We start from the raw sequence: 15553 nt of genomic DNA on the forward strand, positions 1-15553 counted from the left end.
TCTGACTATCAATGATCAAATTTTTAATGAGCCCTTATGTTGGAGATGGTTGCAGAGATGACTCGACAGGATCTTAAACCTAATAAAACATGGAACAAATAAGAACCGTACAACATTTAAAATGTTACAATGTGCAAGATGAGCACAATTCTTTGAAAACACAGAGGAAAGGCATTAAGCCAGACTGGCTAAATCTGGGTAGACACGTCAGAGAAGATGAAATTCAAGTCGAAGTTTTGTAAGACAAGTAAGAATTCACAAGTAACTAATAACAGGAAGGTCATCAAGGGAGCAAGTTCAGAGAAGTGAGAACGAATGCAATGGTTTTAATGTAGAGAGAGGATGGGGCTATTACCTATGTCTTCACAGAACCTCCATCACAGTTATTTAATACATACAGTTAAAACATTTAATTAACATTTGTGATTTGTCTTTTGGAGAATGGTAAGAAATATGGAAATAACCATATGTATGGCATCTTGGTAAAGTCAAAATAAGCAACTAAATAGATGAGTTTTCTTTCATTTTTAATATTCATCAACATTGAAACAATTATATTTGATACTACTTCAAGGAAATACCAATAAGAATGTCATTTCTGGTAATCCTGACATGTTTGGTTAAACCAGCTTGCATTTGAATCCTCTCCGAAACAAGGTCTGAGTTCCACCTGAAGGCTTACTCACAAAACTACTCCTATATTTCCTTCCAAGAATACTGTTCTCTAGAAATATCTTCAAATTGAGGCACTTTTTACCCCCCAGAATTTCCTGTATTTCTGGCCTGAGAGAATGAAAGGGTGCCTTTCTCTTAGCTCAACAAATCCTCAATCACTCTCCTTTGAAAGTCAAGACATGTGCCTTTAGAACACCTTCTATTGATCCTTAGCATGCTTTTATTCAAGGATAATAAATATCAGATTTCTCTGCTCTTGATTATTGTTTCCTGAATCAAAACATAAAATATAGATGTAACAACTTATTTATAACTTCAGAAATCTTGTCCCACCCTAAATCTCTTTTCTTGCTTAGCATTAAGTTTTAGGAAGCCAATTCCTCAGTGTTTCCTCAATTTTTAGAGAATTGAAAAAGTTAACAGAGGAAGTCAAGTTATTTATATTTCAAAAAGAAGAGAAATCTTTAATACTGCATGTGAATTCTCAATGTCTAAATAAGATACAAGGAAAATTATTGAATTGCTACTTGTGAAAAAAAATGGAAGGGAGCATGTTTATACAAAAATTCTCTCTCTAGGAGTAGGCAACGATCAGGAGCAAATTATAAAAGTTTGATGCCTCGCTTGTGTAATAATTATAAGTAAACAGAAAATAATTGAAAGCCTTAATTAATATCTTAGGTAAGTAATTTATATTGTTGTCATATTAAGTCTCACTATTCTTTTGTATGGTTTGGTTCCTGCTTCAAAGTTTCCTGTTAATATTAATACAGTTATTATAGAAAGCATAGTATATGCTATACTGAAAACTAGACTATTACATTAATGCTTTGTTTATGTCTATATTTCAGAACTATATTTCTGTGCCTACGAACCGTAGCATAGGATTCATCATTCCTGCTCTGATACTGAAGCATTCTGCCTTTCAACAGAAATGTGTCTTTAACATCATTGAATGGATCTCAAAGGAAAAGTTGGGGATGGCTGAAGCCCTCCAGGACTGAAGGAACAAGTTAGCACAAAGATTAGATTGAGTGTCACAGCTGGGGCTTCTAGGCACAGCTTTATCCCAGCTGGCTGTGGACCTTAGAGAAAGACCCTTGAGAAACGGAAGCTGGACCTGGAAGGAGAGGATGATTTCAAGGCTCCTTGTAGCCTCAAACTACCAGGCAATCCTTCTGATATTTAGGCTAGAAAATGCTTTTGTATTCAAGATGTATCCTTCAGCTGGAACCCAAGTGAAGAAACACTTGAGTGATTTAAGAAGCTATTCAGTTGTCATAAAAAAGTAATTTTGTTTCTTCCAAACCTCCAGATTATTATGGAGGTTTTTCTGCTGAGTCTTATTTTTAAAAAGGCATTATGCACATCTAGACTGATAGAACCATAAGGAATTGTAGAAATTTTAATAGCTGTTGATGTGGATAAGGAAATTTCCATATTTAAAACTATCAGATGACTTTTAAATTGGTAACATTAAATTACTGTCAGAAATCTTCAACCTTTTCTCATCTATATACAATTGTTTCTCTGTAGAGGAAAGTTACAGTTTAGTTTCTTAGGCTAAATGGCCGTTTTCCATTTTGTCCCCAAGCTGGCTACCAAACTTGTCCCAAATGCAATGGAATAAAATTAAATAATTTCTTAAGTGTGTGTGTGTGTGTGTGTGTGTGTGAGAGAGAGAGAGAGAGAGAGAGTGAGAGAGAGAGAGAGAGAGAGAGAGAGAAGTTTAAGAAAGTATCTCTGAATGGCTTANATTTTGTCCCCAAGCTGGCTACCAAACTTGTCCCAAATGCAATGGAATAAAATTAAATAATTTCTTAAGTGTGTGTGTGTGTGTGTGTGTGTGTGAGAGAGAGAGAGAGAGAGAGAGAGAGAGAGAGAGAGAGAGAGAAAGAGAAGTTTAAGAAAGTATCTCTGAATGGCTTATTTTAAAAATAAAATGTTCCCAAAAACTATGAGGTTTTTTTTGACACATATAAGGATGATATTTGAAATTAGAAGCCCCAAACAAATAACCTTTTGTTCAAAGTCTTTCCAGTTGCAGTGCATTTTTGTGTATTTATAATGTAACAGTTGGAAATCCAAATGTCAGGATAGATTTTTTTTTTTCATCCAACAGCTTGAGAAAAAGTGAGAAATACATAATCCTGCTTTGGTTCTCTTAGGCCAAGTGTATTAAAAAAGGAAAGAAGACAAGTGGGACATTATGATGAAATCAGTGAAAAACTTTCTAATTTCTGTTCAGAATATAATGTTATGTAAAAAAGATACAGGACTTGAGGGATGGGACACAGCATTTTATAAGGAACTGAAGAGATAAAGAACTGTAAAACAAACCAGTTCCTACTTAGTCTCTTATATTTTTTTGTTACTATTCTTTTCTCCAGCAGATTTAAGTACAGTTCCTGGCACATATTAGGTCTAAATTGTTCATGATTGAAGACTTGCTAAAAGTAATAAATAGCCAAGGTTAATGAGCAATAACTATTTTATCTAACTAGATCCTCATTTATACTCAGCTAGAGAGGTGGAGGAGAGTGGAAATTCTTGCAAGAGGGGCAGAAGTGGGAAGGGAGGGAAGGAGGGAAGAAAAAGGAAAAATATCCTCATTTAATTTGGGAAAAATAAACCAGGGTAACATCTATGTTCTTAGGTTCAAAAAGGAGACTGGAAATAAGGGAAGTGAGTATTTATTGAATATCTATCATGTGCTAGATACTCTGCTAGGTTGTTGGGATTTTTAAATTTCAATCTATAGCTATTTCTATCTTCTTTCTGATGTAAAGGTACCTTTGAAAACAAGATATCAGAATAAAAAGAAAATTATTTTTTAAGTTAATATCAGAGCCTACAGAAGTCTTGCCACTTAGCATGACTGAGTCCCCAAAGTATGTACAATTTCCTAGAGGTTTTTTACACCAAAGTAAATTTTAAATGAGTAGCAATACATTACTTAATTGTATAATTAGGCTTTGAAGTTAGATAATACTAAGTACAGCGTATATATTTCTCTTAGGCATTTGGCTTTTGGGGTTTTTTTTTTAAAGATTTTATTGAGGAATTGGGGGAGAGGAATAGCACTGGGGAATTGGGGGAAGGAGAACAGACAAGTTGCTGTCCTTTTGTTCAGTCTAGTTGTGGAGGTCATCGCTTCACTGGCCCATGTTGGTATTATCATTGCGCTCTTCCCGGATGAGGCGGATCGGTCACCAGCCTCTGGACGGCCGCTCACAGCGGCTCTTGGCAGCGCACACTGGCTGCTGGCTGCTCACACTGGCTGCCAGCTACTCATGGTAGCTTATGGCAGCCCATTGCAGCAGGGGCTGCAGCCTATGCCGTCGCTGGTGACTCATGGCAGCCCAGCTCCAGGTTGAGCTGTTGTTCACCATCTTAGCTGTAGAGGGCAGTGTCACTGGCCCTCATGTGGGATCCGAACCGGGGCCCTGCTGCTCAGAGATGGCGTCCCAAGCCAGCTCTTAACCAACGCGCCAATCGGCCAGCCCGAGGGCATTTGGTTATTAAAAAGCTGATCTTTGCTAGTAACTTTTAAAATCTAAATAACAGTGTTTTGAAAAATACAAAAAGTGGAAAAGAGTTTACCTCTACTTTAATCAACCTACTAATGTTATGACAATTCTTCATCACCTAGTGGTAAGATATATGAATTGCAAGGGAAACAATAGGAAAAAAGTAGGTTACAGAGACTATACATTAAAATGTTAACACTTATCTCTGCATGGCAGGGTATTAGGTAATTTAAATTTATTTTATTTTGCTTACCCATGTTTATAATATTATGTATTGCTTGGGTAAATAAAAAAGAACATAAGAATTGAAAGAAATAAATGATATGGAGAGTCAATGGAAAGAGGAAAATGGCATCCACCCTTATTTCTTCAATGGTCTAAGGGTTTAACAAAAGGACTGAAAAAAAACCTGCAAAACATCCCTGAGATTAAAAAAAAAAACAAAAAACGTGCGGAAGATGGAGTGCGGGACAGGAAAGAAGAAATCACAGAAATAAAAAGCAAATGTTTCAATAAACTGTCCTGCAGCTCTAAGAAATGGGCAGGAGCAGAGATGAACCCATGCGTCTATGGGCATGGAGAACGGCAAGGGCCAATTGGGCCATTTAAAGCACTTTTCTCCTGAAATCTTTGGTTTTAGCTAGCCTAAGTGCAACAAATGCATCAATCAGTGTTTTTCTTTCAGAGAACTTAACTTCATGATTTTGATCTATGCCTTCATGTGCAGTAACTCCATTGATGGCATCATATTAGTCTTTTCTCTGTTTCTGCAAATATATTGTAGCTAGCTCCTTTTCACCACATGGCTTTTGCAGGTACCATTCCATCTGGAACAAATTATTCTCCCATCTTCTCCAATGTTTCCCAATGGCCAGCTCTCAGTGGGCCTCCAGGTCTCAATTAACATATCACCTTCTCTGAGCTCTTGCTAATTATCTTGTTCCCCATCTAAAGCAGCTACAGTCACACCACTTTAAGCCCTCAGCTGCCCCAAACTTTGGTTCCCTTTCTCAAGCCCTGCATCATTGCTTTCAGAGACTTTAGCACAATTTGTGAGGACTTCATTTATTTCTTTGTTCATTTGTTTTCTGTCTCCCTCATTAGAATATAAAGTCCATGAGTGCAAGAACATATCTGTCATCTCAGTTGTGTTTTCAGTAGACATACAGTTGGCACTCAACAAACATTTGGGAAAAAATGAATAGTTTCATGGCAACCTAGTGCAGCAGACAAAGCAGGAATTATTATCCCCATTTCATAGGTAAGGAAATCTCAGAGGTGCTTCAATGACTTTCCCTAAATCATACAATCAGGACTATGATAGGTCTCTGTATTCAAATCCAAGACTGCCTTCTAGGCACTTTACATAATCTCTATGACTCCATTTGCTTGTGTATAAAACAGGGAATAAACAAATATAAAATAATTTATAAATCATTCCCACATTTCAAATTCATGTCTTATACATTCATTCCACAAAATTAAGTGCTTCCTATGTGCCAGAATCTGTTCTAGGTACTAGAAAATGTGTATGAGGCACAGGTATTGAATACAGGACCATTGTAATTTTTCTTTTTACTTTTTTTAAATTAAATGCTCTATTTTGAGGTAATTGTGGATTCATAATCAGTTATAAGAAATAATACAGAGATCCCATGAACCCTTTATCTAGATTCCCCGCAGTGGTAGCACTTACAAAAATGTATTGTGCAATATTACAAACCACATTATTGAACATCAGATGTTGCTAATGGCCCGGACTAAGGAAAGGCTCTTTTTTCCTTAGTCTTAATTTCTGAATTACACGACTGCCCCTTTGCTTCATTCAGCAACGCAGGCTCTGACCACTAGAGGGAACTGCTCCATCAGTTGTATCATAAATTGACTACAGGCCCCACATTTTTGCGGCTGTGACTATAGAATATCATTTTATACCAATTCCTTCAGAAGCATAAATTGATCATCAATCTGATCATCTCTCCTTCATGACTGGCAAAATATACCCTCTTGGCCTCAGAGTTGTAAGGATGGAAACACACCTGCTCACAAGAGTGAGTTCTCAGAGACCTGATTTCCTTTCGGCAGCCTATCTGGTGACTGTCTCCTAGGCAACAAGACTGTTCTCCTACTTAGGGTGAGGGATAATCAGAGCAAGTTCTCACAGGTAAACCATCATTAAGCAGGTCAAAAGTATAATCCTCTCTTCCACACCCCTCAAAATACTCATTTCCAAAAAACTCACTAGATGCTGGATTTCATAAAACAGAAACCTGGGGAGGATATTGGCCCACTAATTTACAGTCAGGTCAAATGACTGCTTGTGCTCTGTGCCAACTAAGACCCAGATATCAAGTGTGTGCAAAGGTAGGAAGAAATTTATGAAACTCGTGTCCCCAGTAAACAAGGAAGGGTAAAATTGAATAAAATTTCATTGAAAAAATGAAAAATTTCCAACTGGCTTTTGTGAGAAGTTTGTTTGTGCTCTCAAACATACTCTGATTCAAACAATCCTTCAAAGGTTTGTCCACAAACTTAGAAGAATTAATATTACAGGGGAGAGGGAAAGAGACTTTAAAACATCTGCAGATAATGGAAGAGTTTCTATCTCACCCATTAAATAAGAATGGTGGAAGTGGGCATCCTTGCTTTGTTCCTGATCTTAAGGGAAAAACATTCAATCTTTTATCATTAAGTATGATGTTAGCTGTTGGTTTTTTTATAGAGGTTCTTCATCAAGTTGAGAAAATTCCCTCTATATGCCTATTTTTCAAAGAACTTTTTATCATGAATGAAAGTTGGGTATTATCACATGATTTTTCTGCATCATTGATATAATCATGTGATTTTTCTTCTTTAGCCTGTTAGCATGCTTACATATTTATTCCACAGGAGGAGGAGGAGAGGGAGGGGGAGGAGAAAGAGGAAGAAAGAAAAGAAAAAAGGTTATGCTGTATGCTCTAAGCCACCATAGTTTAGATTCAGGGGAATAGAAATGAAGGCATACCATATTTAGGTAGCGAGCCTGAGAATACCTGACTCCTCATGGGTTGGCCCCTATCTAACAGTTCCTACATGTTGCAGAGGGGCTAGAAATCTGAGAAGGATGGGAGACAGGACAAGGAGAGCACTAAGTACATGGGCCTGAAGATCACATCGCATGGCTACAGCCAAGGGAAGCAGCAGCAGATGCTGGTGCATGTCAGAAGGATAAGCAGAGTCTGACAATGTAGAGAAGGAGCAGGGGCTCATGGGATGAAACGCTCAGGTAGAGGCTAGCCAAGGCCAGAAACACCACTTCTTCCACCATGCTACTATATAGGCTTCCCCTGGTACCCAGAAGTTCTCATTAGAAAAAGAAGCAGTACAAAGCCGAGGAGGAAACACCAAGGCAGACATCAGCAAGGGCTACTAAGAAGACAGGGTATAACCCTTGAGAGGAAAAGACAAACCTAATAGAGAGTTTGAATTGTGAATCAACTAAATTTAAATTCTGAGCAATTACACCAAAGGACTAAATTTTAAACCAGAAGTAAATAAGATACCTTGAAGTGGCAAAACTAAAATGGCTTGTTGTTTGCTTGATTTGTTTCATCAGTCTCTCCCCCTGCCCCAACATTAAACTATGGGCTATGAGCAATTCAGTTTGGTTACAGAGAGGTAAAAAAGAATTACATGTTTACACACAGGAGGTTTAGGATCACAGAGTAGTTAGTAACAGAGCCTGGACAAGATTCCACATCTCCAAGGCACCCTAATACGTGAGCATTGAAAATCAAAAGCCACTTTCGCCCGTAATAATTGATGGTGGAAATCACTGCATTCACTAGATGTTGCTGTCTCAGATTGATAAGCACGCACACAACTCCTCTATTTCTGGGGCAAACCAGTCAGCCATCAATGACTGCATGAGGACTTTCCCTCAGCTCTCACTGATAATTCCCTTTGTTGGTGACTTTCAGTTTTCTGCAGTGCCAGCTGGTCGTGACTGGTTTAGCATCTCTAACAAAATGTGTTAGAGTTTGTTTTAAAGTCACATGGTTGCATTTCAGAGCTAAAAATAAAATTATGTTGTATCATCTGATATTTTCGGATGATCAGCTATACCACTCCTCTCATTTCTGAAAAATAACAGAGGTAAGTAAATTTTAAAATTCTGTTCTTTGAACAGCCCAATTCGAAGAACAATAGAGTTGTAGCATAAGCACACTTAACTTCCAAGAATACAACTGTGTAGACCAGCCGTTACCTTCAATCCGAGAATGAGAGACAGAGACAGAAAAACAGAGACAGACAGACAGAGACAGACAGACAGAAACAGAGAGAGTTCCATTTTCTCCCCTTGTCTCATTGTTGGAAATAGCTCCAGCTAAATAACTGACTTGCCTTTATCTTTAAGAGCTTTTCATCTGAGCTTATTTTCCCTCATTTCATGGGCTGCTAAAAAATATAGAACCAAATGTTTATATACCGGTTAGCTTGAATGAGTGTTTAGGTATTACAAGAGTAGGGTGCATTTTAAGTGTGACTTCACACTTGATTTCATCTTACTTTTCTCTTTCCATATCCCTTTACCATGACTTCTACACTTACTTTTTAATTTTATTTTACATAATTATTTTTGTAACCCAGCTTAAAAAGAAGACCAAGATATTAATCAATTTATTTGCTTGTTCTCATCAGCTTCAGCCAACCTTTTACTCACCCATCTTTAAATTATTTACCCAAATTATATCTACAGGCAAAATGAAGTGGAGGGAAAGCAAATAAGGAAAACAATCCTTCTACTGTGAATAAAAATCATCTTTCATATAAGTAGCAAATTTTACAGACTGTGTAAGTGAATGACAACATAAAATAAATGTTTCAGTGGGACATTTTCACTCTGTCCATGTATATGTAAACTCAACTTAAAGTTGTAACACATCAATAAATCAACAAACAATAAGTGTGGGAGAGGATGTGGAGAAAAGGAAACCCTTGTGCACTGTTGGTGGGATTGCAAATTGGTGCAGCCACTATGGAAAACGGTATGGAGGTTCCTTAAAAAATTAAAAATAGAACTACCTTATGGCCCAGGATTCCACTGCTGGGTATTTATCAAAAGAAATCCAAACCACTAATTCAAAAAGATATATGCATTCCCATGTTCCCTGCAGGACTATTGACAATAACCAAGATATGGAAACAACCAAAATGCCCATCAATAGACGATTGGATAAAGAAGATATGGTACATATATACAATGAAATATTACTCTGCCATAAAAAAGAATGAAATCTTACCATTTGCAACAACATGAATAGAACTAGAGGGTATTATGCTAAGCGAAATAAGTCAGACTGAGAAAGCCAAATACCACATGATCTCACTTATATATGTAAAATCTAAAGAACAAGATAAATTAACAAACAAAACAGAAGCAAATTCATAGATACAGAGAACAATCAGATGGTTACTAGATGAGAGGGATGTTGGGGGGCTGGGTGAGAAAGGGGAATAGATTAAGAAGTACAAATTGTGGCCAGCCGAGTGGCTCAGTTGGTTAGAGCGTGAGCTCTGAGCAACAGGGTCACCAGTTCAATTCACACATGGACCAGTGAGCTGCACCTGAGCTGAGCTGCCACTGAGCTGCCAACAGGTGGCAGGATGGCTCAGCTGGTGAGAGCACGTGCTCCTAATAACAAGGTTGCCAGTTCGACTCTCGCATCAGATGATGGACTACACCCACCCACAACTAAGATTGAACATGGCACCTTGAGCTGAGCTGCCCTGAGCTGCCTATGGGTGGCCAGATGTTTCAGTGGTTAGAGCGTGCACTCTTAGCAACAAGGTTGCCCATTGGACTCCTGCATGGGATGGTGGCCTATGCCCACCCGCAACTAAGATTGAACACAACACCTTGAGCTGAGTGGCCACGAGCTGCCAACGGGGGCCGGACGGCGACTGGACTTGGAGCTGAGCTAGCTGCGCCCTCCACAACTAACATTGAAGGACAACAACTTGGCTGTTCTCCTTCCCCAATACCACAATAAAAAAATCTTTTAAAAAAAAGAAACAAAGTACAAATTGGTAGTTACAAAAGAGTCACAGGGATATAAAGTACAGCACAGGAAATATAGTCAATAATATTGCAATAATTATGTACAGTATCAGATGGGTAATAGGCTTATTGGGTTATCACTTTGTGAAGTATATAAATGTCTAACCACTATGTAGTTTTGTACACCTGAAATTAAAAATAAAAAAAGTTCTAACAAAAGTGAAACAAGTGTGAGATTTAACCTCTTTAAGGTCAGGGCAGGCACACGTCTTATTTTAATATGTATTTCAACTTTCTTTTCATGTGGATTCACCCCGGTAAAACAACCTTAATAACTATATTTAAAGTGAAATATGCTAATGTGTTACATATTCTACAAAAACAAGAATCTTAAAGAACCTAAATAATAATACTCACTTGAAATATGAATACAGTTGGCCCTTGAACAACCCAGGGGTTAGTGGCTCTGACCCCATGCAGTAGAAAATCCAGGAATAACTTTTTACTCTACAATCACCTCTTCACTTCTGCGGATTCAACCAACTATGGATTGAAAACAGTATTTTCAATCTGAAGCTGGGAATCTGTGGTTGGAAAACCACAGTTAGGAATTCTAAAATACTGTTTCAATATGCGGTTGGTTGAAGCCGCAGATGCAAAACCAAATATAAAGGGTCAACTGTATTTATTTTTTTAAATCTGCATATAAGTGAACCTGTGAAGTTCAAACCTGTGTTATTCAAGGGTCAACCGTGGTTGCTTGAAAACCTATAGCAATCCAAAGCCAAATTTAAGATCAGAGTTGGGAATGCCATTTTGCTCTTGTCAAGTTGTAAAATAAGTAGGTCCCCTTCCTTTATGTCATACACACACTTTAGGGGCTCACATGGACAGCATTTGTACTAAAATAAATAAGGTTATTGAGAATGTAAGTCAGAGTACCCAGCAATCTCTCTCTTTTGTGATTCTTCACTTTAAAATTTCAAATTCCAATTCATTGTAGATAACAACTGATTTGTATTTTCTTTTCTAAAATGCCTACATTCTTTAGCTTTTTTCTAATCAAGGAAGTAAATAGGTATCTTAGCAAAAGAGGTCCTGAGGAAACTTGCAAGCATTACACTATGCTTTGTTGAGTGGGTTCAGAATAGTTTATAATATATTATCATAAAAACAGATTGTCATCAATAGCATAATTGCTGCATGAATAATCTTAGAACAAGTAAGATCTTTCAAGGCTTTTTTATTGTAAGCAATCATTATGCTGCCACATAAAACAAATGCCTTCTGAGAATTTTTTTTTTTTTTACAAGACACAGCTTTCTCTAGTTTATATTTCTTGGTTTCAACATGAGATATCTAAAAGATGAAAGAAGCTGGCTGCTGTGGCTATAGGGATAAAACTGTATGTAGCCATTGATGGTTTATGCAGAAAATTAATGGAAAAAGTTTCACATGTAATGAAATATTGGTAAGCCAGTCCTCATTACCATCATAATATTTGGAACTGAAATTTAATAACTCTTTCTGCATGTAGATGCCAAAAAGCATTTTACCATTAATTAAAAACCCACAACGGTTTTGGATGAAAGGGACGCCGTTAACCCAATTTTACAAATGAGCAATAGAGTTATAGAGATTAAGAAAGTGACTTGGACAGATTTTTTTTTTAATTATTGATAATACCACAATATGTCACTGGTAAGAATGGAGTATCCCACAGCCGCTGCTGTCCTTGATGTTGCTTCTAATGGAACAGAAGCCTGGTAATTAGGGTTTCTGGTTTCTACAGATATTCTCACTCACTCTTCTGCCCTGTATTCCCTCAGCTCTAATGAAGTCGGGATTAATTTGCAATCCATCATTTAAAAAATAAAAAGCTCTCTTCAACTCCTTTAGGGCAGAAACCAGTTCTTTCATTTACTCTGAATTTCTCCGTTTTTCTCTGGCTCAGCTTCATGAAATGTGCATGTAAAAGAAGGCTTCCTGGGTTGGTTCAAGTTAAATAGGCTTCTTCAAGAAGCCTCAGAGCCTTTACTATGCTGATGTACATTGCAAAGCTCCAAGAAGGAAATATTATTTGCAGATTTATGTGACCACCAAATCTCTATTTCATGGGTGTGGTGGGCAGAATAATGGCCTCCCAAAGACATCCATGTTCTTATCCTGAAACTTTATATGGCAAAGGGGAATCAAGTTTGCAGATGGAATTAAGGTTGCTAATCAGCTGACCTTAAAATTGTAAGGTTACCTTGGATTGTCTGGGTGGACCCAATGTAATCACAGAGGTCCTTAAAGATGGACTTGAGAGGCAGGACAGAGTCAATTTGAAAGTGATGCAGCATCAGAAACCCTACTGGCCATTGTTGGCTTTGAAGATGGAAGGAGGCAAAGGAATGCAGGCCGCCTGTAGACTCTGGAAAAGTAAAGACACGGATTCTCCCCTAGGGCTCCCAGAAGGAATGCAGTCTTGTTGACACCTTGATTTTAGCCCAGTGAGATCCATTTGGGACTTTTCACCACCAGAACAGTAAGATAGTAAATTTTTGCTGTATCAAGGCACCAAGTTTGTGGTTATATATTACAGCAGCTATAGGAAACTAATACAATGGGATATCTATTAACATCCTACTAATTAACACCTCCCAGGATTATAGTACTGTGTGATAACTTTTGAGGGAAATGCTATTCTATCTGGAACAGGGGCCCACATGAAACTGGCAATCAATAACTATTATAGACTGAATAATTTATTTTTATTTTGTGAAAATTGTTGGCACTTGGTCATTGGGCCAGCCAATCTATTTGCCTATCGATTCCACTATCTGCCTATGTTTCATTTTAAATTAATAATTCCTACCAACCATTTTGAATCATGAAGTAAAAATGTGATTACTTTAAATGATGTTGTAATAAATAGTGTGGAATACATTAGTGCATCTCAAATTTTAATGTGCATAGAAACCACCTGGAGAATCCCTATAAAATACAAGTACAGATCTGATTCAATAATTTCTGGGGTGAAGCCTGGACTATGTAGTTCTAACAAGTGCCCAGGTGGTGCCAATGCTGGTGATCTCTGCCCCGCACTTTTATTAGCAAAGAAAAAGAGGATGAGCCATGTCAGGTCCTGCATGGTTCCCTGCCCTGGAAACCTTTATGTTCTCACAGGCAGAATTGGAACCAAATCCTCCTTGTCCGTGCTTTTAGGACCATTACTGATCTTAAGCAGAAGATATTCCAGCAATTTTAGTTTAATACTTAGAAGACTCAGCTTCTAGTTAATATAGTACATGTTAAATCATAAAATAAATATACTTTCATGAAGGACAGTTAGTAAAATAGAGGAAGAAAGAAAAATTCTAATCATCCACAGCCCCAGCACCCAAAGATAGACCCTATTAACATTTTAATGTCTTTCTTTCAGGACTTCTTTCTCTGAATAGATTCTGTTTTACATATGTGAAATCATATTGCATATGTCAATTTTTTATCTAACATCATATACACATACATGTACACAGTATGGGAGATTAAATTATTGGTACCAATTCTTCACTCCCTTCTATATATAATTATAAATCCACAGTAATACAATTACACATCCACACTCTTGCTATTCGGATAAACAGTGTCCAGTCCTTTGCTCCCTTCTCATAGAAATACGCATTCACTCTTGCCAAGCTGGTGGGCAGAGAGCACTTCCCCACACCTTAACTTTGGACTTGGTCAAGTGACTTAAGTTGATCAAAGGGATATTAGTGGACAGGTGCTTGTCAATGCAGGTTTTATTATTTAGGTATGGCAAGACCAAGTTCAGGAAATATAGGCCATTGAAAAGAAAGTTTGTGGGCTGGCCGAGTGGCGCGATGGTTAAGAACTCGCTTGGGATGCCAGAGGGCCCCGGTTCGGATCCCACATATGAGGGCCAGTGACACTGCCCTCCACAGCTAAGATGCTGAACAACAGCTCAACCTGGAGCTGGGCTGCCATGAGTCGCCGGCGACGGCGTAGGCTGCAGCCCCTGTGGCAGTGGGTTGCCATGGGCTACCGTGTGTGTGTAGCCAGCAGCCAGCGTGAGCGGCCAGCAGCCGCAGTGAGCGGCCGTCCAGAAGCCGGCGACTGATCTGCCTCGCCAGAGAAGAGCACAATGATGGTGCCAACTTGGGCCAGTGAAGCAACGTCCTCCACAACTAGATTGAAGAACAAGATGACAGCAACTTGTCTGTTCCCCTTCCCCCAATTCCCCAGCACTGTTCCCATTCCCCCAATAAAAATCTTAAAAAAAAAAAAAAAAAAGAAAGTTTGTTATACTCACAGATCTCAAGAGAAGGGGCATGTCATACCACAGGCCACACAGGGGAACACCAGGATTGGTCAGGAGGCAGAGGGAGTGAGGAGAAAATGTGGTCAAGAGCTTCACTGTGGCTTCTGTGGGAAGGAATAGGTGAGGCAGAATCAACAGGATTGGCTAGCTTGAATAATGTCAATAGGCTCTGTGATGTAGGGGCTGTGCCTAGTTGTCTGGTACTGGCTCTGGGTGTTGGGGTCAGGGGAATAGTGGCCTGGAATTTAAGAACTTGATAAAGGAGGTGGTTGGGGTTATGACCTCTGAATTGGTTTGCATATGAAAGGTACACTCCTCAAAGGCTATGCTATCTCTAGGAATTGGCTAGCCCTGAGCGGGGCAGTCCCTCCAGAGTCAGCAAGTCTCCAAGATGTCAAAGCATCACAAATACAGAATAAGAAGGCATGATTAATACAGCATGATGCAAGCCAAGGCTTGGAATGCGCTGATGTGGTTGAGCTAATTCTTTTGCAATATGGTTGTCCATAATGAGAAGAACTCATACAGCCACAGCTGCAGAACTACCAGGAGTGGAGCAGAACTGAACACAACTCAAGGCCAAGAGCTAAGCCAGCTGGAGCCAAACCCAAGTCAACCCACAGAAGTGAGAAACGAATGTTTATTGCTGCATGCCTCTGAGATTTTGTAGTTGTTTGTTACATAGCACTATTGTAGCAATAGCTGAATAAGCTGGACATTAACACCAGAAATGCGGTGCTGCCATAACCTGTGTTATGGACTCGGGGACCAGGGAACAGGCAACAGGAAATTGTTATAGGAGTATGGAAACAATGTTGATCCATGTTATATAGAGTGACACATTGTTATATCTGTCACGGTGCAGTAAACTAAAAGATAGAAAACGAACCTGATAAAGTGGAATAATGAGTAAGCAAGTTTCAAGGCACAATGTTAATACAGTAAGTGGGTTGTTGCTAATTGCAATTGAAACTGTACTTT

The sequence above is a fragment of the Hipposideros armiger genome, unplaced genomic scaffold, assembly GCF_001890085.2.
Source record: "Hipposideros armiger isolate ML-2016 unplaced genomic scaffold, ASM189008v1 scaffold_204, whole genome shotgun sequence".
Lineage (NCBI taxonomy): Eukaryota > Metazoa > Chordata > Mammalia > Chiroptera > Hipposideridae > Hipposideros > Hipposideros armiger.